The sequence below is a fragment of the Battus philenor genome, unplaced genomic scaffold, assembly GCF_028537555.1.
Source record: "Battus philenor isolate CCGP_79_NKW_IND1 unplaced genomic scaffold, ilBatPhil1.0.hap1 SCAF_21, whole genome shotgun sequence".
NCBI lineage: Eukaryota > Metazoa > Arthropoda > Insecta > Lepidoptera > Papilionidae > Battus > Battus philenor.
The window spans coordinates 5,657,954-5,683,970 of NW_027181684.1; positions in this window are offsets into that span (position 1 = coordinate 5,657,954).

Genomic DNA, 26,017 nt, shown 5'->3' on the forward strand with positions numbered 1-26,017 from the left:
CCGTTGTGAGCGACGTCTTTATAAAACCCTTCTGTAAATTGCCCACTATAATAACTAACGTTTTGATTTTGTTCAAAAATTAAAATCATAATTTCTTCAATTAGAGAATATGATTGTAGATAAGAAATTTTCTAAAGAATTTTCTAAAGTCACGTGACGCATCTCTTGACGAGCCTTCCTTTGATCTCATTCCGAGGACTCGTACTTATATTGTGGCAGTGATGAGTGATGAAACCTTTTTTGTCATTGTTTACTGCAAAAAGGGATTTTACGCTCTGTGATTTCAATAAGTAGGACAAATTATGTCTTATTGTGACAATGGAATTTTGAAAGAGAAAAAATAGAGCACGTTTTTACTATATGAAGCGTAGTGATAATAATATTAAACAGTTTTTTTACTAAATATGTAATGCAAAGACGAATCGAAGACGAGAGACTTTACTACTAGCCGATAATACCGCTTCATTGGTAAAATCACTATTGATTTAATTAAAAACGACATTAACAATTGTTGTCTCAAACCAGGCTCTTATAATGGCCAGCATGGACCATCTGTAATATACGCTTCAATGTTTGATTTTATCAAATTGTTTCTTGTGAGATAGTCAAAAATTAAAGTATTAAAGACACAAATCATATTTGTGCCACTTGACAGTGGAAAACGTAATGATCATAGCCTTCGTTAACAAGTCGATATTAATTATTATAGGCGTAATAATATAGTCACATGATCGCTCTAAATAAAATAAAAAAATTGACTGATGACACTTGAGTTCTGACAAGTGTACGATATTCTTGATAATTAAACCATTAAAACGTCAATTTTTACTAAAATTGCGAATTCAACCGAAAATTATAGATTTCATTTGTAATATTAAAATATCTTTGCGTATATTAAATATATTTTTAATTTTATATGAGAACTTAAAAAATGTTCCAGTGAAATCAGTCTTGTTGTAGAAATTTTATTTTACATTTAAATGTTAAATTTTAATATATATTTTCTATATATTAAAATTTAATTGACTATTAATTGAAACAAACAAAACAAGTCTTCCGATAGAACCATTTGTCCGATATTCTCCTTTGTAAATATTAATTTGTATTGAAATTTCTTAACAGTGATTAGTAATTGATATCAACGTTCCGGAACTTTCTAGATAATAAACTCCTGCCCTAATTCTGTACAGGATTGCCTTGGGGATCTCTGGCTGCAAATTGAGGATAACTGGGGTAAATGGTTTATAGAAGCAATAAAAACAAGTGTGTTCCAATTACAGCGTTAACTTCTGAAGGACAATGTTTAATAAGCAACTGAGAATTAACGTTTATGTACTCCTTGAATTTTAAATATTTACTAATTTTATACACTAAAATTGTTTGGAAAGAAGGCTCTATATTGTATTAACTTTTAAGGGCTTAACTAATATTTAGCCTAACCTAATTTATACAAATTTGGTTCCTTTGCGTACCATTAGTAGGGTATTTCACTGTCAAAAATAAACAAAAAATAAAAAATGGAGCTCTTTTCGTTTAAGCATACTGTAAATGATAATTTACTTGCGCTCGGCTGCCGAAAAAGACGAGAAATATTTACCAACCGATAGTGTTACATTCGATGTAAAAAATGACTGTGAGTAAAATCTATTTTATGTTATGAAAACACGGAAGTTTATCAGAAAAGAATCTTCTTATAATATCTTAAAACCACGTTCACGCTATATAAAATAGTAATAGTTTATAGATTCTATCAAAACCTTCATATTTACTATTCCCAGTTTAATAAATACACATAGCTAATGTATAAATATATTTTTTGCAGTCCGTATACGCGAAGGCGTTTTGTCCACGACAAAAAGAGACAGCAATTAACTCGAACAATAGACTGCTTTTTCTTTATTCAGGCACGTTCTAGCGAAAATGAAAGGTTAATGATTTTGCTTATATCTACTGATTCCATATAATTGTCTTCGCAGAAACTCCCCGAGCTTTCGTATTTCCAGACGTCTTTGTATTATTTCACAGAAACAAGGGCCTACTTTTCGCCGAAAGAAATCGCGGGACTATTTTATTATGGTAACAGCAGTTACGAAAATTGAGATCTGCTTATGTATAAATCGTTTTTGTTGAATCAAAGGCGCCGGCGGGTCGCCAATGTTGGCAATGTCACATGTCGGATAGAAGGCCGCCAGGGCCTATTGAACTGAAAACATTTAGCCTTTTTTGTATGGGAAGATAGTGGAAGGGTCTTAAAACCTTTCGTTAATCATCTTTACTTTGCTTAAGAAACTTTGAGTATAACACAAATCAAGCTGTTTTTATTTGAATCTATATTATATTATAAAGATATTTACAAAATCCGTCAAATTTCAAATAATATATTAAGAAAAATATTTACGTTAACATTATTAGAACTGAAGTGTCTGCATGTACTTGTCTTTACGTCTGTACAGTCAAGTACATGCGTATACATGTGTGTTTACACAACGCTGGAGGTGACCTAGATCCCACAATAATATGGTAATAAATTAATGAAAATTAAGTTGTAATTTTTTTCTTGTACTATATGTTTAGCCAAATAAGACATCACTGAAAAACATTTTCACCTAGACCTCCTTCATAGATAGGACTGGTCATCATATTTGACTACCTTAACAATCTCGATAAAAAATCCCAAATAAGTTAATAAATTTTATAAGTCAGTAAGTTCAAATTTAGTTTACTTATAAATAAGGAATATTATACTTTCAAGGCAAACAACATTTTTTTCATTTACGGTTGATTTATATAAAATGTTAATTTTGTTATTTATAATAAAGTAGTTATATTTCACTGTGGTGTTTAACAAATATCTTCTTTTGATGTAAATCTTACGCGATTTATAATAAAATAAAATGTAAATACGAAATAAAAGTATAACAGCGATTTCTTAACGACTATAGGACAAAAACTCCCCTAATTGTGGAACAACATGTTTATTACACATGAAGTCGAATATTGCGTTCAGAGCAATAATTCATGTAAATTTTATTGTGATTAAATATTGCAGAAAATATGTTTTTTAACCAAAGTGTACTCAGGTTTCGTATAAATCCCAGAACAAGAGTCGATACTCAACGAGGTAAGACAAACCGCAATCTCCAAATATATATCGTTGAGTTTGTGTTCATAAACCTTATTATAAATTAATTTGGACATACCTATGTAAACTTTCATTATTTGCATTTATGCAAAATTTTTAAAGATTGTGTTCAAAAATAACGCACTTAGCAGTTATACACAGTTAGGAGTGTGATAAAAAGTATAATAAAGAAATCATTACAAATATAATTCGAATTCATATAATTTTATTGGAGTAAGCATATACTCGCACTTTTGATTGATTGTTAATTATTTTAACATTATGTAAAGGTCAACATATTCTGACCGTTAATGAATAAGGATGAGAAAAGCTGACCAGAAACTCCACCGTTGCTCCTTTAAAAAAATCTTACATTATTTAATGTATATGTAACGCCCACACCAAGGCAGAGACATCCTCCAAAGGTTCGGTCTAGCGCCACCCGCATTCAGCGACTACCAACGACCTGGATTATGTCGTCAGTCAACCCAGTGGAGGTCCTAACTGCACCGCGTCTACCGGAACGTGATTGCCACTCGGAGAACTTGCAGACCCGACGGCTATCGGCCGCACGACCGATATGCCCCTCTTCACTTGTTCGATGTTGTTCACATTATTATATTAATTCTGCTAATCAATCAACTAATCAAGTCTTACTTATTTTATTTACTTAAAAACTCTTAAATTCTTTAATTTTCAAACATACGAGTATTTTTAATTTTATATTTCAAAAGGGAGAAAAGAAGGTCTAAGATAACTTGTAAAACTTTATGGTTATACTCCTACTTATAATATGATAATACTAATATGTTCACTTCTAATCAAATTTATAGTTGATTATAATATATAGAATACAGACACATTTTCATTGTCGATATACGATCATTAATAAAATTATATCTCAATAAGAAGAGCATTGATTTTTAGTTCAAATTTCTGCGAACTAATTCTTCTATTCTGATTAGGTAAAACATGACGCGCCAAAGATAAATTATCATTTAATGGAAATTGAATACGAGATGTGACGTATTTAAATATAAAGGAGAAAACAGAGGCGCCGTCTAGACGGCTGTAAGTCTAGTGGGCGGATGGTAGCTCCAAGGTTATTGCGTCACGGTCATGGAGTCAGGGAAAGCCTAATGAATGTCTACAGTTCAACCAAAACAAATTTTACATGTAGACAAATAGGCGACAATAATAATAACTTTTTTTATGGAAATATTAGGTTAATACTAGATAAAAAAAAATTAAAATAAATTTTAAGCGAATCATTAGTTGTTTTCGTAACTGATATAGATACAGAGAAGTATGAAAATAATATGAGTGATTGAGTGAGATATAAGAATTGAAGTAGGGCGCTGGGGTTTTATGGTTCTGTGGTGCAGAATGCGGACTGGTAAACTAACATAGGACGTCCACCCACAAAGCGAATAGGCAACATTGTTAAAGTGGTCGGAAAACGCAAGATGCTAGCCGCTTCCTTCCGGTCTTGCTGGAAATCTATGACGGAAGCCAATGATTAGTAGTCCTACTGCTAAAATGGCTACGACGATGATTTAAAGTTTATAATAATAAGTAATCATTTAATAACGCAAAATATCCGTTTGAGTTAAAAAAGTAAAAATTCATCCTCTAGGTAAACTCACTCACTAGACTTTATAAAACAACTTTCTAAAGATAAAATAATGTTTTATTTTATTAAAACAAAACTTGTATTACAAATATAAATAATGTATAAAATTAAAGAACTAATGACAATCAACAGGGTGTTAATACCTGTATTTAAAATCTAGTGTTCAATAACATTCAGTTCATTTATAAAATTAATAAAATATATCAAACAATTATGAATCCCCTAACCAGACCATAAACAATACCAGGCCGTTTTCTGCCAGACGGCGCCAACTTAACGTACTTGAAACTGATGCCAAGTTTGTACAAAAATAACCATTTCCCTTATGATTTTTCCTATTTAATATGTGTGCCTTGTTTCCAGGAGAAATAATTATATTTCAGCAGAGTTAGTATGTTATAAAAATATCAATTTCATAAAAAATATTTAAGTTTTACAATCTCTACAGTTTTAGATCATTATTTAAGAACGAAAACAAAAAAAAATAATTATAATAATGGTAGTTAAGGTTAAATGTGAGAAGGCCTGAGACTAATGTGACAGTGAGGAAGTACGGCACTGAAACGCCGTCTCTGACTTCAGGGTATTGACAAGCTCGCAGTCCCTCAATAAATCCTGAAGAAGGCTTTACCCAGGACCTCTTTACGAAATCGAATAAAAATGAGAAGATCCGTAGACGAACGCATAGCCCGGTGTATTGGCAATTTAAAGTGGCAGTGAGTAGGCTCACAGAACAAACGGCTTAACCCTTAAGGTTCTAGACAGAGACTACGAACGGATGACCACAGAGTGACAGAAGACCTTGTTAAAGTCATCGGAAGATGCTGGATGCAAGGCATTTCTAAACGGTTGTTTTAGAAATCTATGGGGCGGTCTGTCCAGCAGTATCGTAACCCAGGATCCTATCGGCTAAAATGGTGATGATCACTTCGTGTGTAATTACTTTATTTTTCAGAATCTTATTAGACACTATTTATATTTATCTTTTTTCACAATAGATTTGGTTGAGGAAACGCATGGAAAGAAATTTGAGGCATTAATGCCAAATTTCTCTACATTCCTATAATGTTTTTTTTTTTCAACAAAACTAACTAAATGCAATACCACGATAGAACGCATACATCATATATTAAAATAACCATATCAAAACCTTAACTTATATTCTAAAGTTCTTCTTTAAATAATAGAAGAATCCGTTAATGTATGACGTCATTATGAAAACGATTACATTATTTTTTATATCACTTACCAAACGGTGGTTCAAATCTACAGTCCAGGAGCAGGGCATGACCCGTGGGGCCGGTAGTACCCACCACAGCTCCGCCCCGCATCATTAACTGCGCCTCCAGCTCAATCCAACGACCTCCGCACTCCTGACGTAACAAAAAGCTTTGTCTTAGATGCGTAAATTCATAAAACATAATAAAAAGCTGATACTTACACCAGCGGATCGCTTCCAACTGGTCCTATTGGAAATCTATGGGGATGGCCTATATCCAGCAATAGATGTCCTATTGCTGAAACAATGATAATGATAAATAGAGCCAGCGTTGAGCTCTACCGGGCATTCTCAATTCAAAATACTTAACGCGGTATTAATGTTAACTCAAGTCAAGATCTTCTCACCGGGCCTTTTAGACCTAGCCGGTGATAAAGCATACAATCAAGCAGTCTAAAAACTCGGTCTCTCAATCTTTTGAAATATTTATGTTATCCGAGTCAAAATTCCTAATGGACCTTTCAAGCTTTTTACTATCACGACTAGAAAACCTATGACCATTCGATCGTATTTTTATTAAAATTATTTAAGCTTTATTAACTACGTATATTGACTTTTGGCATTTATCCTTGACAATTTTTAATTCAAAACATTTATAATTAATTAAAATTAAAAAGTTATTAGAGAATAAAAAGGATTTCCACGGAAATTAACAGGCCAATGTCGAGGCATGTCTCTGAGCTCATTTAAGGAGCCATTTCTGATTACGTTTATTGTTTCACTGGAGGGGTTTTAAATTGAATCGTATTACACAATAAACTCGAGTAGATTGCTTTAATTAAATGTATTAAACAAAAATTTCTATTCACGAAGCGAATTGGAAGTAACATTTTGATAATATTGTAATCATATTAACTGTTTAGTTAATTATATAAGCGTAGAAGTGTTAACATACGCGACATTGGCCATGATGTCTAACCGCAAACCGCACATGTAACACGTTGCATTTCTCTATGTATTACAATATTATTACGAACATTATATACTTTGCTCCATAAGTTAAATTTTATTTAGGTTGATGGATACGTAATTCTGTATTCAATAATATAACTTTTAAAATATTGTGTAAAATAATTTTCTAATCGTACAAGGAATAAAAATATTTTTATCGAATACGATTTGTATTGATAGATAGTTACCAATAAAATCTGATTACATGAATTAGGGTTAATAGTTTAAAATACTTCGAAAGGAATCGTTGGCTAGTTTTATTTTTATAAAGTACTAAGAACAAAGTGCACAGAATCGAAATTATAAAAAAAATATTTCTATCGTTTGAGAATTTCTCATTAAATTAACTTTTCGGCGTAAATTAAAACAGAATTAAAGATTAATTAATGAGTAAATGATTAACGTTAAGCACAGTTTACCTCATTGTAAGCAACCGATGTAAGGGGTAGGTAGTGGTACCCGAGCGCTCGATCCCATATGACGCCCTTGTTCCACACCTCCACGAGGAGTCCCAGGTTGATGTCATTAATCTCACTGTTGGAAAAAAAATAAAAAATACTATGAGATCATTATCGAATGTAATTAATGGACATAGGCTTGCTACACACATTTCCTATGACAACTTTTAAAAGCGCCATGAATTCCGATGACCTCACGATAATGGTCTGTCTACCTAGCCATGCTGTCATCCACTTCGAAACCTTAAAGCCTTTGCGGCCATCTATATTCTGTGCTGCGCGCTGTCACCTGCCAACTGACACTTTAACTTGCGATTCCCAGTTCAATGTAAATATATTGAAGTAAAAATTTTAGCTTTATTAGCAATTTCTCCAAAACCGTGAGAGTAAGGGGCGCGCGGGTGGCGGGGAATTGTGCGTCGCTTAATGCAATTTTAGTCTTGAATGATAATTACGGTAAATAAATCATAAACAAAATAACATTTGTACTTTTATTTCTACACATGTTTCAAAAGTGCAAAAATTTATGGCCCACCCTATACAAAGATATAATAACAAAATTAACGAAATTATAAAGCCGTGAACATTTTTCACAAAACAGAATACGAAAACGATCATTTACAGCCAACTGCCGTTATTATACTGATATAGAATAAAAAATGCACTATGACAATACCATATTATTACATCCAAGAACAAATGACATTGATGGTACTAGTGACACGTTTATTTCCTCAAAATCTATCGCTTCTATTCTTCGGTGACATACATTTAAGTGTGTAAAAGATGTTAACATTATTATAAATAGAAACATAACATTGTTTTACGGAATTTACTTCTCATGGTAATATATGAACATATATGAATTCTATCATATGGAGTATTTAACATATTATACAATGGCGGACTTAATGCCGAGTTGGCATTCTTAATCAGATAACCTAGAGCAGTGTTAAGATCAGAGGTAGCTCTGCTGTAAAGACATGTGATCGTAGGTCACGGGTTCGATTTCCGGGACACAACGTTACATAATTCACACTTTGTGCATTAATAAATAGGATTGCCATTGCTCAAAAATAAGTTTCCAGAGGATCGGCAGTAGCGTCCTCTGGGTACCATAATACCACAATGCGATTCCCAGCCCGCCTACCTGGCGATTATGATATATACTTTCTATGCCTCACAGTATATGGTCTGAAAGGACGACGAGTGTAAAATTAACCAGTAAACAGGTTTGGAAACGTTGTGATAGAAAAATGACCAATGCATTACATATAAAACGCTATAAAATACATACATAAAAATAATAGACCTATGATTACGGTTTATCATGCGTAAATACGAGATTATTATGTATACATAAATTATACGTATACTATATAATATATCACACAAGTAAAGAAATGGTTAGTTCGTCAATTTTTCCAATAATTTGTGAAGACGTCTCGAACTTTCTTTTTAATAATATAACGATTTGCTGACTTTGAGTTTATTTCACAGAGTACGCTTTAGACAGAAAAATTAGGACGAAGTCAGATTTAAAATAAGACCAACATTTATTACACAAGTACACATACAAAGCAATTTAAAAATGAGTACATGTAGTTACTCGTATGTACACACGTAGGGAGTTTTACTTGTTTGGCATCATTAAAAATAATATTTAATTGCATGCAAACAATTATTTACAATAAAACAATACTAGACTGGAATACGATAGTCGACACAGTTAAACAAATTCATTCTAAATATGTAAAATTAAATAAATAAATATATATCGTAAGGCAAATTAAATGTTATATATATTCCTTCATTGTTCGAATGTTATTTTTAAATTACGTTCACTGCCATATCATCTTCCGGTAATAACTGTAGTAGCTCATGTAATACTAGCTTTTTTCTTTATTTTAAATATTTATTATTGGTTATTTAATAATTTTAAAATAAACAAATAAATTTCATAAAAAAAATCATAAAATTTAGTTAAAAGTTTATTTTAACTTATAACGATATTTAAATTATAATAAATTTTAATTTTTAATAAAATTAAAATAAAAAACCTTAATTTATTGTTCTATTTTAATTTAAATTATAATTTTTTGTATTAAAAATTTAAGTAAAAATATATCTTTGTTTTATAATTTTTATATAACCTATAATAAATATTTAACATTAATAATTTAACAATATTTAGAATTATTTATAATAAACCGTAATATTTATATCAATAAATAATAATTACAGATAGTTATACTTAATTATATTGGCGCATAAGAAAAATTATATTGCTTCCTTAAGCTTTTTCAAGCACTACGTAAATAATATTAATCAAAATTTTCAATTTAAATCACAACTGAATAATTTTTTTTAGCATGTATATAATTGGCACTTGTATGAAACAACGCGCGTCCTGTTTGTTATTTTCGTATTGCGGTGATTATCATAGCCGCATCTTAAAATTTCACTGTCATCTTTTTTACCAAAACGCGCCTAAAGGAGTAATACTCAAAAAAAAAAAAACATAAACCTACTCTAAAACAGAATTTTATGAAATACGATTATGATTTATGACCCTTCTCACAAATCTAACTTCTTTCATTATGTAATATTAAAAATATATATAGAAGCCATAATATTTTCATAAAAACCTAAAAATCTTTTCTGTACAGACCAAATAGGAAAATCAAAAAGTTCAAATGTTTAACGGAGCGTTTATTACCATTTGCACAACCAGTAACAAAATAGAGAATTCATTGGTTTCACATAAAATTCCGCTCGAAGCGTCCCGACGGACTCCATTCGCGCTCAACAATACAGTTTGATGATCTCTACAAACATAACTTCACAGACCAGCAGGTACCGCAAAAAATAAATAAAATAAACCGCGAGACTAACGATATTTACTTCTTTATTTACTTGAATAATTACTTGAATTACAAATAAATATTATAAATTTACTTAAGCATACTTTAAAAATAAAACACATAAATAGTAGTAAAGTCCACATTAATTTTATTATAAAGTTAAACTGTAACATCTTAGCTATTTATCTGATAATCATTACGAACTCTTAATTATCAAAAAGATAATTTAAACTAGCCTTGTTATATGTTCTGATTAAAGAGGGTTATTAAATATTTAGCTAGAGTTGCTTTAACATAGTTGGAGTAGTACAAAAGAATTTAAAAGGCGATAAATGTACGATGTAAAACTGCCGTAGCCACGATCTCGTCAGCCCATCTGGCATTAGGTCTGCCTCTCGCTCTGGTACCTCGTGGTCCCGTCCATTCTATAACCCTTTGTGTCCACCTGTTATCAGCGAACATCGCCACGTGACCTGCCCAGCTCCACTTTCTTAGGTATGTGCATCTGTTGTATACGTTTTTTGCGGATGGCTGTGTTTCCTACTTTGTCTTTTAATTTGATATCCAAGTAGCTCCTCTCGATTCTTCTCCGAGTGGTCTGTATTTTGTTGCTAGTCTTCAGGTCAAAAGTCCAGGTTTGGCATCCGTAGGTGAGTCTATAACTATTTTCTTAGAAGGGAGATGTGATTTGAATATACTCATTTTCTTATATACTCATAATAAATACATTATAATACAATTATAATTAAAAAACTTCAAATTAACATTGATCGCACTTGACTGAAAGAAAATAAAAAAAGAGGAAGAATAATAAATACTGAATTAATCGATAAGTAACCAATGGGCAAGTAAATATTTTATAATCATTTTCTGGCTACAATACGAGAAAATGTAATAAGTACACGAGTTTCGCATATATTTATGCCATAACTATTTTTTCGTAATATTGATGTTAAAAAAAAGGTATTTTTTGTTACGCTTTCAATGTTATTAATTTTATATGCAAAGTAAATTAAACTAACATCAAGTCATCGTTTGAATAATGATCCATTTACTTGTTAAAATAAACTCTCTGAATAATTATGTCTAAACCTAATCTTGGTCCTTATTAAGCTTAAAATCCGTCAACATTATTCAGTATCATAATTTATCATAGAAATTATTCGTAACTTATCAAGTAAGTCGATTTAATGTCTTAAATTTGTCACAGATAGTATTTCAAATAGAATTTTTTTTTTCACTATTTTACTCTTTTTGTATTGTGTACATATTTCATTCTTACCTAGCGGACCCTGTGAACTTCTTTCCCCCTAATATTCAATGAATGAACAGATTTCAAAGTATCAAATTTACACAAACATTTTTGTAATTTTTCGTTCGTTGGTTTACACACTAGACTAATTTTTTTCAATGAATTTTTTTATATTCATGAATATTTTACATACATATTTATACTTATTATTCTATTTCGAACGAATCAAATTCAAAAATACTAAAATTTATATAAGTGCAGCTGTTCTTGAGTTATAAGTGATTTAACTAACACGTCTTTGTTTTTAAATGTATAGATAATTTAATATAATCATCAGCTTACACTAGTAGTCGAGTCGATACCCCTCACATCATTACCATCGTGTCATCTAATAGACACCCACCCACTGCAACACAAAGGCCTTGCCTAAAGATTCCTAGAGACGCATGTATAAAATCCAAATCTTTTCATATCTATATAAAGGTTGTCTGTATAAAATCATAGGATGCGACATGATTATCAATTGTAATTACGTTTCGTTATTGCAATATCTTTATGTATGTTTAAAAAATGGAAAAAGATCAAAGAAAGTGATAAATAATAGTAAATAACAATTGAGGAATTTTCTTTGTAAAAATCATAACGTCGTATCTTATGTCGTTACCTTCAATAAATCATTCGCACCTGCAAACTTTACAATAAAAGACAACAATACTTACAATAGAAAGTCTTGTTCCCAACATGGGGTTGGACCCTTCACTGTCACCGTTGTCGACTTGACATTTTGCAGCTTAAGTGTCACGTACGTGTTGAATTGTGTACCTGCAAGCAATAGGGTGTCGAAGCATTAAAGGTTACTTTGAACTTAAAAGCCCTTGGTAGAATGATAATATTTTCTAATTATAACTCGAGAAACTTCGTAGTCTCTTACTCGAATCCACATATATAAACTGGTAAATAGGTCCAATGTACCAATTGGAAGAAAAAAATTCACTTTTTTTTAAAGAATATTAAGGACTCAAATCAACATAAGAACCCATGCAGTAGTAAAATAGGCAGTTAACAGTTAAAACTAAATACTTTTATTTTGTCAATAGATTAAACAGTTTAATTTCTTAGTTCCCAATATCGTCCAGGTGGACCTCCTGAAGTCCACAGGAGACTTGGAGGGATTTAGACTGCAGACATGACGAAAAATGGTGGTTGACAATTTGTAAACGAAGGTCCGCGAAAATTTTTATATATTTTGAACAGTGAAGAACTAAACTGTTAGCTTATCAATGTAGGCAGATGTATCAATATATTTAGTGACTTATTTGTAAAAATTTATATAATCATATGAAGTAAATAAGAGTTTTAGGAATATGTTAATACAATAGGTCCACCTGAACCAATTAAATTTTGAAAGTGATTTATGAGAAAACATTCTAGGAAAATATAGGTAAAATTTTATTTGGTTATGAACAAATTTCTTAAAATGAGAATATTTTATTCATACATCATCATAGGGTTCGTTTTTATGGCTTTAATTTATTGACTTTTAGTATAATTCAATTACTTACCTTGTATACCAACATATCGCGCTTTTTTTACTGAAACAAAATAAACATATGTTAGATATTGAATGAACTACTTACTACATGTCCTTGTAAAATTTTATAATTATTAAATTATTAAAAGTGAAATTTTACATTTTTATTACAATAATAACTAATAATAGTCATCATAGCAGCCTATAAACACCTACTACAAGACTTAGGCCCAGATATCGCCACGATTCAACAACGCCTTCCAGCAACGCTGTGTCATCGGTTCATCTAGTGGAGGATCTATCCTCTTCGCGTCTACTGGCTCGTGGAAACCACCCTTAACCTTTGAATTTCATGAGCGATGTACTCCCAACCCTCAGTAACAGTAATACAAAAATTAAGCCATAATTCATATACTGAAAGTGTTATTTTTTACATAATCTTGTGCGATTAGGAGATGATAGCTATTTTTAAGACATTGACATAATAATAAACTGATCTCATTTAAATCCTATAACGGACATATAAATTGATTCGTAAATGTTACACAGATATTAAAATTTTACGCGTCCCTAAGTACATAATCGAATCTGAAAAAGCCAGCGAATAACAGAAAAATTCAAATATATATAACTTCACAAAGCTTATCTAGAAAACAACTTCAAAGGGTCGCCCTGTAAAACAGCTTTTTTTCCCATTAGGGTGAGTAAATATAGCATATGTAATACTAGACATTACTTGGAGAACTAAGTTGTGGCTGATAAGTAATTAACTTTTCGATTTTCTAAGAAATCGATGCAATCGAGTAAAAAAAAATTGCATGATGAGCATGGCCAAATAATGGAATTATTTTGAGTCATATAGCAATAACCAAACGACAATCGTCAACTTTAAATAATAATATTTATATTCGCTATAATTCACAGAAAGCAACAAGTCAATGTAAGCTGATGTATATACATATATATTTATATTCTAATAATTCAATATTTCATACATTTTTCTAATTTAATGTGACTTGAAGCTTAGGACGCCACTGCATTCTATATATTATAACCATAAAATATCCTACACATTTCACCTCTATAACTTATTAAGAAAACGTTAAAAAACAGACTGTTTGTATTCATTTATTCAAAATCCTAAAGACCAAAATTATTTCTATAACTTAATATTAAAGTAGGTATTTTAATTTTTGAGATTACCACATGAACATGTAAAACATGCAACTATTAAACTTAAACATTGAAGTTAAGTATAAAAAGCTCCACAAATAAAACTATTTCCTCTATAAATAACCCTTTATATCAAAATTTAAATACTTTTGTAGTATAAAAGAACGTCTTGAACACTTTCGTTTAAATAAAACACATGGAGAGCCTTCGGTGTGGCCGCACAAAGTCTCGCGTGCATCACGACATATACCAGAATAAACCTAAAATCGATGACGCAATTTGCTTTAAGTTTCCTACAGTTTTTATAATGAAATATGTTATAAATATAACTGATAATCTCAGCGAAAAAAACTTTATGCTTCAGAAGACATAATCATTAAAAAGGTTGAAGAGTTCTTTAAAAAATAAGTACATAATGGTGTACACTTTTAGGGACAGTGTTCAAAAAAAACATAAAGACAATACTTTTTAAACGAATCATTAATCTAAGCTAAATATCAAAACGACTTTTTACAGACAAACATCCAAGACAAACATTTAAATATTATTTATTATACTAATAAAATGTGTATGTACATAGTGTATATGTAAATTTATTGTAAATGCGAAAGGCTATTAATTTAAGTACGGTCCACACGATCAAAAATGTGTTCAAAATTAATAAATAACATTTTGATAATACGCTAAGTTAAAACGTTTAAAATATTCGGATAAGTTCATGTTAAAATTAATTATTAGGTACATCCTGTCCCTGCAGACTTCGCACTATCTAAAGTTATTGGCCTGTTGCATTTTTATAGAAAAAATATATGATTAAAAATAAGTGTAAAATCGTTGCTGTATAATGAGTTATGCTCGTAAATTCACCGTATTAAAACTTTTAAACCTATAACCCATGACCGTGCATGTAAAAAATAACATTTGAAAGAAATATAAGAAAGATATGCCAGCGATAATATCCCCAGAGCAAGATTTACCTCAGTTCTTTTTTAAGGTAAAAGCTTCATGGCTAGTATTGGGAATCATAAATACAATGTTAAATCATGTTTCACACCTAAACTAAAAGTAATGCGCTAGAAGTTATGAAGTGAAATAATACACCGAACCGATTTGGTAGTCATGACTTTCAATAATGTGTGACGGTATTTTACTATTTAATGTCTTAGTGTACTATCGACGATGTGTATTTCGATCTCATAGTGGCTCCTCGGTAGGTTCTGGTATTGAAAATACTTTTAACATATAAAAAATTATCTGAATAACTTATTATCCCCAAATTGTAACGTCCCTGTCCCAAGTGAAACAGAGGGAACGAAAAAAAACAACGTAGCGAAACTCTGATTATAGCTCTTTACATTGCTTTTAGGATAATCTTGAACCTTCTTATAACGCCAACCTTAAGCGACCGCGTCTTGAATCCATAAGATATCGGCAAAATACACTGATCGTCTTCAGGTATTACGATCGTTTTTATTTGGCGACTACAATAATATTATGTAAAGTATCAATAGAAAGAGCCAAAACGCAAAAAAAAAAAACACTTTTAAAATTCCAAATAAATGGTGTCCAAAATTCTGAAATTCTATGTCATCAAATTAATAAATCTTTCTAAGGTTTTTGTTAGGATTCCAGTTAATGTTCAGAAATTTATTTTTAGTTAAAGAATTTATTTCCGAACAACAACGTTATCTTGACAACAACAAGAAATGTAACAAGAATACGTGATATAATCCATTCTGTGTTAAAAACAATTTTAGAATTTTAACTTATCTATATATTATTTGAATACGTAATTTTACGGAATTGTATTCATTTCGTAATGAAAACCTTTTTATCCCTTCACTTCTTTTAATTGAAGAACAACAAAACAAATGCCACATAGTCACTTACATTATAAATACAAAGGATATTCTACAATGAATTATAAAAAAAACTACGATAGATTAATATCCACGCAAACACTCCCTCCGTAATTAAAATACTGCGTAGAACTAAAATTGTAAATTAGATTGTAAGCCCCGATTAGTATCGAGCGTTAGAATAAAAGGAGTTGTTTATTGTTTAATTTATTCATGTAATGTAAATCCCGTGATCATAAACGTGCTGTGACAAGAAGCTTGTACAAATAACCACCTAAGAATTTTGGTATTATATCTGATATAAAATTAATAATAACTCATTAAACTAATGCTTTGTTATGTAAATAAATATGAAAGTTCATTAAGAGGTTAGAAGTGGATTATAAAAAAGCTAAAACTTGAAACTTATACGAAGAACTCAAAAAAAAATTATAGATATCTTTTTAAAAGTAAAATTTGTGTTATACAATATTTTAAGTTGTGACTTGTAATATTACATAACACAAGTTAAGAACATTTTGTTAAATATTTTGGATGGAAAATTTTTGATACGAACAGTAAAGAAATCTAACAGTGATTGCCATTACGCACCTTTAACAGTACAATATTATAAGTATCAAAACTACATAGATGGAGTCCACCGTTCACTAAATTTTTAAAAACTTATAAACCGTCAAACTATCTCAGAAGCTATCTCGAAATTAAAAGCTAATAATAGTCAGCCAGAGTCTTACTCTTACCACTACATCTTAAAAAGATCTACCGCGTGATTCAGGTGCCGCAGTTCGGTTTTCAGTTCGTCAAATTAATTCCTGTCCCGTATTTAAATTGTCAATAAATAATATATCATAGTTTTAACAAAACTAAAGAAAACGAATCACAATTTAAAACAAATTGTAATCTTTTGTAGATATCATAGTCGTTTCAGCCATAGCTAATCGACTTAGGCCTCCCCAATAAATTTCCAACAGGATCGTAGATTTGTCATTTTACCTGTCCATCTTTGGAATGGTCCTAGGCCGCGCTCGCCGGTCCGTGGTCTCCATCACAGAACTTTAAGACCCAACAACCACGTGTTCTGAGCGTTATGTGGTCTGACCACTGACACATTCCTAATTTGATCTCGTGGAGAGATCTCGAGCATCCTCCAAGAGCAAGCCTCTCCATAATTCATTAAGCAACTGTAAGCTTGCCAATGTGGCCTGAATGGAAAGACAAAATTTTACTAACATAAGTTATTACTAGTCAGCACTGGTCTACACAGAAGAAATATGTTAGGAATCTTTATAGAAATATGTCACATGCTAAAGTTAGTACAAGGGTTTCGGTTTTGTCGTCTTAAGTCTACGGTAAGCTATTTTTTCATACATAAAGTTAAACAAGTCCGTGACTCTTAAGCTCTTAAACTTCAAGTCGCCCACATTTAACGGTGTTCGGTAGACTGTCTTTTCATTTTGTTATTTTTTCTACTTTTTTTTAATATTAATATGAATCATCCCAATGAATATGAAATATAGAAAGTATCGATAAAGTGTTTCTTATAATTATATAATATTTGATAAATATAACACGATATACTAAAGTAAGAAATTAATGACGGGTCTGATCATATATTAACAGCAAATAACCAGCGCTTATCAAGTACTGAAAATATTTATTTGATAATATTTGCCGTTCGAAATTATAGTAAGATAATTTTTTAATCAACCTTGTTTTATTTATTTAATTATCGTTATTGTAAATGACAGGAAATAAATATGTAGATGCAGAACAACAAAGAAAAAAAAATTTAATAAATTAATAACATATGACACGCAAAAAATGTTAAACATACGCTATAAAAATTTGAAGATCGCATGTAACATACCTTAGAAAAAGAATATATTAGAACAACATTTTTACCTTTCAAGAAATTATCGACTAACAAACAGTATTTATTCAGTATAAAAATAATCTACTACTTAACTTGTAATTCTGTAAACATTATTGTTATGAGTTATTTTGCATTCAACTTTTCCCACCGCAAAAATAATTAATAGAAACGAAATAATATTTTAGTCAAAAGATTGATATTCAAGTCGCTACATTAGCAAGATTGCATAAGTTGTTTCAGTTAGATAGCTGCTTAACGTATTTAATTTACTTCAAGCGATGTGTGACATTTTATGTTATGTGAAAACGCTGCACACGTTTTAATGTTCCTACGTGACGATAATCACATCCTGTAGCACAAACGCTCTGCATAACTTATTTAATTAGCATTAACATTAAGAAGTCCTGCAACTTGACATTTCTCATAATATTAATTGAAACTTCTGTAAATATCTTATTAAAATGTAAACCAAATTCATTTCTTTGTTTTGAGTTTATATGTCAAGGTTTCTTTCATTAAGGAACCCGTGACGTATACTTACGAGACCTATACAATTGTAAAAATTAAGGAATTGGATTGTAAAAATCATGCTATTTTACTTATTTTATATCATGTCCGTCATAGATCCTAGAGTAAATAAATCAATTGGTTTATAAGTAAAATATTAGAACAAAAAACATTTGAGATAAAAATTACAACTTTAAATAAGTCATAATATTTGTAAAGAGTAAATATTTAAGACTCAAAGGCAATTTGTTAGAAATATAACATCGATGCAACGTGGATTATTGCACGAATTATTGTTTAAATGTATAATCTCAAGCCATCGTTTCAGGTAATCCCTTTGAAATTACACTAAATAAGATTATTCAAAGCTCGGGGTAAAGCTGAAATTTACCTACACTTAATCGAATTTGCCCATTAAGGAAGCTAGTTGGCGCGTCAGATGCTGAGCTATGAATATACATCTGTATAATTATAACATGACAATAACATCTCAAGGCAACAAACACAGGTGTGGAGCTCCGCGAAATAGTCTATTAAATTATCTTGTATGTCCATCTGCTATGACAGTATAATATATAACGGGGACAATCACTTATTCCACTTTCTAACATTAAGACATTTAGTACATAATCTATCGCAAAGCTAGCACGAATAGCAACAAAACCTTATTACAATTAAAATAATAATAACACAAATCTCTCTTTCATCTATACTATAAATATACTACTATATCACCTCCATTTTCAGAGCAACTCAAAAATAAAATGCAATAAAATATTATATTCTTAAATCTTTACGTGTAGTAACGATACAACAAAGACACTATCGAATTGAGAATGGGTGATTATAATATAATCCAATTAACCTATAAGTGCTATGATGAAATGTCACGCTGCTATTTAACGTAGGGGTTCTTAAAGCGTTTGGTCTTTTACTGTTATATTTTTATAGAAAGTAATCGTTACTAACTATATAATATATGTACCGTAACATTTCTTATTATATTTTCATAGTCATCTACAGTAAAATACTTAAATCGTATTAGGTACATTCATTATTGTTTTATAATAAAACACAATAAACCACTGTCTCTATTATTACAAGCTCAAGGTTTAGGATTGGGACAAGTTCGCAAATTTGTTTTGCTGAGGGCACAAGGAGAAGAGCTACACTGGTTCACTGTGCGAATCTCTCTCCCACTATATGGCTTTCACTCTTTTAACTGTTTTACTTCCGTATTCTTACATACATGTCGTTTCGTTTTCCCTGGCTTTTATCGTTTAAAACTACGTCGAAACTCCCTTGTATTGTTCTAGAATCCAGGTTAAAAACAATTTCGAATCTTTAGCTTTTGGTAGTGTTTTTCTCATAATACACCACCCAGAACACATACCTAAAGACTCCTATAACTGCCTTTGTCAAATATCAATACTGTGTTACCAACGATGACAAATATTTAAAGTAGAATAAAATATTTACAATAATCCTTATATGAATTATTAGTTTTGTTCTAAAATTATTAACAGCACATTATCACGAATACGTATTACAATCAAACGTAATGTTTTGTAATATAATATTGTTAGATAGTCGTCCGAAAACGTTGGACGCAAACCACTTCCAACTCTGCCTCTAACTCTGAATATGTTACTGTTGAAACGGTGATGGAATATCAAAAATACTGCATTCATGTGTCCCAATTAACTTAGAGCGATTCCTATTATTTAATCTTGGACAACGCATCAAAGCTTTCTACAAAGACACTTAAACTTAAAACCTTAATGCATTCAACCGCTTTACACACTCGCAAAAGGCGTTTCAAATAAACGCCTTCAGCATTTACCGTTCGCCAGTAGTCTATACTTACATCTATGCTGTCAACTTGTCCGTCATGTACTATATCCTAAAAGACAACGTACCCATTTTATAAAACCTTTAGAGAAGCTTTCGAATTTGCGTTAATACGTGCCTTTTGAAATATTTTCTATTAGGATTTATCCTATGGCTTTGATATTTCGTAAACGTTAAAAAGCTCTTATTATATCAACCCTTAAACCCTTCTTTGTTGTTGTAAAAGAGAAAATATTATTTTTGTGTGCGAAATTATTGTATAATATTACTTATTGATATGGGTAAACTGTATGCCTGGCTTTTTAGTTTCCTTCTTATTCGTTTTATCTTTTACGGTAGAATAAAATTACAAAGTAAAAATTACATTATTTAAATGAGACAAATTTTAAGAATTCTTTACAATACTGATATATTATTATTCTTGGGTGTCAATAATTATTGATAAAAGGAATTCTAGTTGATTAGTCTGCATAGTAATAAATAAAAGAAAAATTAATGATGAAAATTGATAAGAGGAAATGTAATTAACGAAAAGCTCTATAGGTGATATAAAGCTTTTACATAAACGCATGGACTTAAAACAGATATTTTTAAGTTCGAAAACCAAGTACTGAATTAAAACGACTGTTTCTTAAATTTAAATTGTGATCCGGTTTGAATCCTTTTTTGGAATTTTTTGGGTTTATATTGTAAAATCATTTGATTAAAAAAAATTCATTGTAAAATATTATTTCATTATATATTCGCAGTTGGAGATAAATAAATGAAACGGAGAAATATTCGCGATGATCATGCATAATAACGTCAAATCTATTATTTGATTAAAAAAAACAAATATGGGGGGTTTATATAAAGGGAAAAAATAACTTTAATCACGTTACAGGCGTTTTTTCTCTGTCTTTGACATAGTCCAGTAAAAATAATCAAGTGGAATTTAAATGTAAAGGCGGGAACTTGACAAGTCAATTTCGATATACTACCCATAGTAAAGACAACGTTCTACCGATAGGTTTTACCGGCGAAAACTTATAGCACTGAACCGTGTTCTGTCACTTCGGTCCTCATTGGGAAGCTGTCAGTCGTTCAACCAGCATAAGAAAAAATAACCAGTATAGCCTAGTGGATTGGCAAGTTGGTGTGACAGGCCACATGACAGTGAAAATCCGACTGAAAACTTTCCTACCGAGGCTCTAATGATGATGATGCAATCGTTAAATTTTATTTGCAATAAATTATTTGATACTGTGAAAAAAACAATTCCAAAACTACCCAAACATTTAATCTGCAGTAAATAGTAGATTTTCGACAAACTTTATGAAATAGCTACAAGGTTACACAACGCCCATCGAAGAACGCTGACGTTTTTTATTAGTATTGGTCTGATTTTGACAAGGGGTTCTACGCAGTTTCTTTAAGGATTATCTTCATATAGAAAATATGATCATTTTTTATGTCTTCACAATATTTTTTTCAATTATGAAAAGAACAATTTTATTTTGATATTTTTGCAATAATTGTAGCTGAATTCATAAGCTTTAACACAACTTAAAAATGTGTCTAACTGTAATATTTTTAATTATTAATGAATTTATGATTAGATATCAGTCATTTAAACAGAAAGTTTCTCTGGTAGCGACAACGAAATGCGACGTGGCTAGCCACTGAATGGACCGACGACATAGTCAAGGTTGCGAGAAGTTTCCGGAATCAGGCTACGCCATTGTGGCGATTTTTGGGAAAGGCTTACGCCTTGCAGAGGGCGTCTATCGGCTGACACGATAATAGTAATAAAGAGATCTAATGATCTTGTATCCGTAATGACACAACTTTGTCCATAATAGAGACAAGCCGTCCCTGTAATAAACAATGAAACGGCACGGGAGAAAATGTAGAAATATTTATTTAAAATAACTTCTCTCCAAAATTATTTGTACAGAAACTAAAATACAACACTGTATTGGAAGTCAATACTTATATCAGCAAAATTTTCTTACCAGTTTTAGATGTGTATTATTATCGAAACTGTAAATTTTTCTCAAGCGGTAAAAGACTAAGCTAGATAACATATAAATATTTGTTTTAAAAAGTATTTCAAGGTAATATTTTCCAAATAAAGAAAAGGAAAAACTTCGCATCAATTGACAATATATCTCCGACTGAACATATATTATACGTAAAAGCGTATGAATATTTTAAAGACTATTTCGAAGAAGCGTGAATAATATTTACAAAGTGAAGCCAAGATACAAAAGCTTTTATCTTGGCTTCACTTTAACATACTTCAACATTATTGTAATATTTAAAAAAAAAGTAAATACTTAAGTGCACTTGAAAAGATTTCGCATGCAGTATTGTAACAGGTTTTTTCCTTGTCTCCGTTGTGAATAAACATTAAATGCGCCGAAACAAATTTGAATATAGTAAAACACATTTAGCGTCACGACTTTCAATGCCGAACAGAATCAAATCTTTTGTTTTCTATTCATAGATCGTGACCTTCTTAAATAAACTTCAACATCAATAAGTGAACGAATTTAAGTGATATTTTCTACTTTATCCCACTTATATTCGACCTACTTCCTCCTGGTCCATAAGTACAAATAGACATGAATAAATTTCATTCATTTTAACAACAGTAATTAAAATAATAAACCGTTTTAAAAGTAAAATAAAAATTGCTGTTATAATAATAAAATAAAGAAATACCAAACGTGTAGCCGACTTTTCTATAATTTTAAGCTGCTACAATAACTAAAGCCTCTTTTTCTATTTCGAATATAGTGTTAAAACATCTACGTAACTGCAAAAAGTCATGGTGGCTACTCTAGGCAAGAGGATTATTTCTATTTTGTAGCAGCGAATTGAACGCTCGCATGGATTGTACTGTTATTTCGTTGTTTCCATTCCGATTAATCCCTTTTACAATGAAAAAGTCAATATGCTTGCGTAACGAGAAAAAAGTTAGGGCGGTGTAAAGCTCAATCTCGAACCTCAAAGGTTTACCCAACAAACTTTATTAGTTCTCCACACGTGTCAAAACACACTTCGTCTTAAAATGACAGGAATGTTATTTTGTATTTTTATTAGCATTATAATAACTTGATTTTCAAAGAAAGTTGTCCAAAATATGTAATGAATATTGAGTTATACGAGGTTGTCGAATATACAGTATGCTATGTTTATAACACGTAATATGTTCAGAAAAATGTCCGCGTACGAAATTTCAGACATTTGCGACACGTGCCGACTGCAAAACGAAGTGTGTCAACAATTAATATTTCTAAGATGAACCGCCCACTGCCGAAGAAACTATTATACATAACCATATCACAGGTGCATATTACTTTAACACGCTTGGTTCGTCTAGGTTTATCATGTATCCTGTTTAGACCAAAAGCTTCTAATTTTCCAAAATTCACTTCTTCCAACATTCATCATCATGTCAGCCAATACATCGTCGGTTTACGATCGTGGTCCATCAGCTCATGGTTACCACTTGAAGAACTTTCAGTCGCACCAGCTGTCGGTTGTACGGGAAATGTACCCCGCCCACTGACATAACAAACTTTGCGTGCATGAATTTATCTTTGCCTTAAAACACAATTACATTATTTTTATACAAATAATGGCGTAAACCGTAAATCTTATTAAATTAGGCCAAGTCTTATTTATAAATTGCCTATCATTACACGTGCATTTGTAACTATTCGCTGTAATCTTTTGCTATTTCTTAGACACGGGGGATCATTTGTTAACTGTGTGAGAACATAAAACTCGTTAATTATTTTCTATTATGATAAAAATTGAAAACTTAGATATTTTTGATTAAAATTATCCACATAACACTACTTCGGGCCAGTTTAGCACGGAGCCATGTACCAGTTTAATTTTGTTTTAGCCGCCATTTTTTACAAGGTGATTAGTTGTAAATGTAAAAGCTCTAAGAGGGTAAATGCACTGCTCATTTATCAGCAAAAGACTTTACCCTGTATAAAGTGACCACTATGACATTTATTATTAATTTATTTCTTCTACTGGTATGCGATAGACCTATAACTCTTGACACTACCAAGTCTATAAGGACGTATTGGAAACAATAATTATTTTTAATAAATAGTAATGCCAATCTTGTTTATTCTTTTTTTTACTATATTGATAGTACGTAATTAATTCTGAAACCATGATTTCTGGATGCGGTGTAACATATACATTAATTGACAGCAAATAAGGTATACATACAACCCTTTTAAAACTTTCACACCTGAAAACAATATCCCTGTATACATCTATTTTTTTATAAACATTATGAAACAAGAGGAGGGATGAAGTCTTCGTTAAAAACATACTCTAGCCTAATGACTCTTCTCTTAAAAGCATCGACGTCATAATTAGACGAAAGCACTAACGTAAGCAAACAATATAATTACTAACCTTACTGTGTGCATTAGAAATTAACTAAGTTTTACTACTAGTAATCAACATGCTACACAGTATATTGTTAATAGTTTTTTTTTACACTTATGTGTATTACACTTTTAAAAGAATTAAAAAAATATACCTTGGAAGGAAACGTAAACACAATTATTTGTCTTGATATTTAGATTATCCTGTATATTTAGAGAATCTAAAGAGTGGACAGTTTTCTTAATACAAAGAAGCGGAAAATATTTTTTTGTCATTTTAATTCATTCGACACTAAGTTCCTTATCATGTAATATAAAAATATAATGTGTATTTATTCTTATAAGTATCTAGAATATAGGATCAAATCCTACAAAATTTAATCTATTTTCATCATATGGAAATATGAAAAGAGGCCCAAATCATCGAATTTCCTTTTTTAATTCTGATGTGAAATTATATAAAATTAAAATAAAAACTTGATACAGCATTTATTACTAATTTTGTACAAATAATATAATATTTAAAATGTGGGATTTAATAAAGTATTTATAACCACTTCAAATCCTTATCATAATGATAAATAGTTTCCTGCCCTTTCTTTTAAGTTACGAATAAATTTAGTTACCAAAAAAAGAAGTACGAAAAGGACTAATATACAGCTACTTCCGCTATGTAGCGGTATTCGTGCAATAAAGTGCACCGCCTGCCATGCCGCTGATTCCATAACAGATGGAATATGTTATTATTACTTAAATATTTATATATACGGTTCACTGATAGTGACCAGGAAAATTAAGCATATATATGCTTATCATATAAATAGGTCGATGGGTCAATTTTAATTTGCTATCCAAGGTATTTAAATTGACTTCTAAATTACAGCCAAATAAATACTTTTACATGATTCCTAATAAAAAGTATTACACGGTTTATTAGAGATATATTTTATGTTTACTATTGTTGGATTATGTTCACATAAAACAAAATTATGTTACAATATAAGGTATAATAATGAGAAAATAAAAAAATGTCAATTCCTTTACGTACTCCGATGCAATCAATTTAATTGTGCTCCGCAGTTTTCAATTGTCAACTAATGAGGCAATTACCAGTATGGCCTTTGTTTGAGTGATAATAAACGTACATAACGGGATACTTCATACTCGCAACCACACTTTATATATGTGCTTTATGTAGAATTCAACCTTTATTATACAGTAAATAGGTTAATAAAAAAAGGCGAGTCGGTCTTATTTTCCCA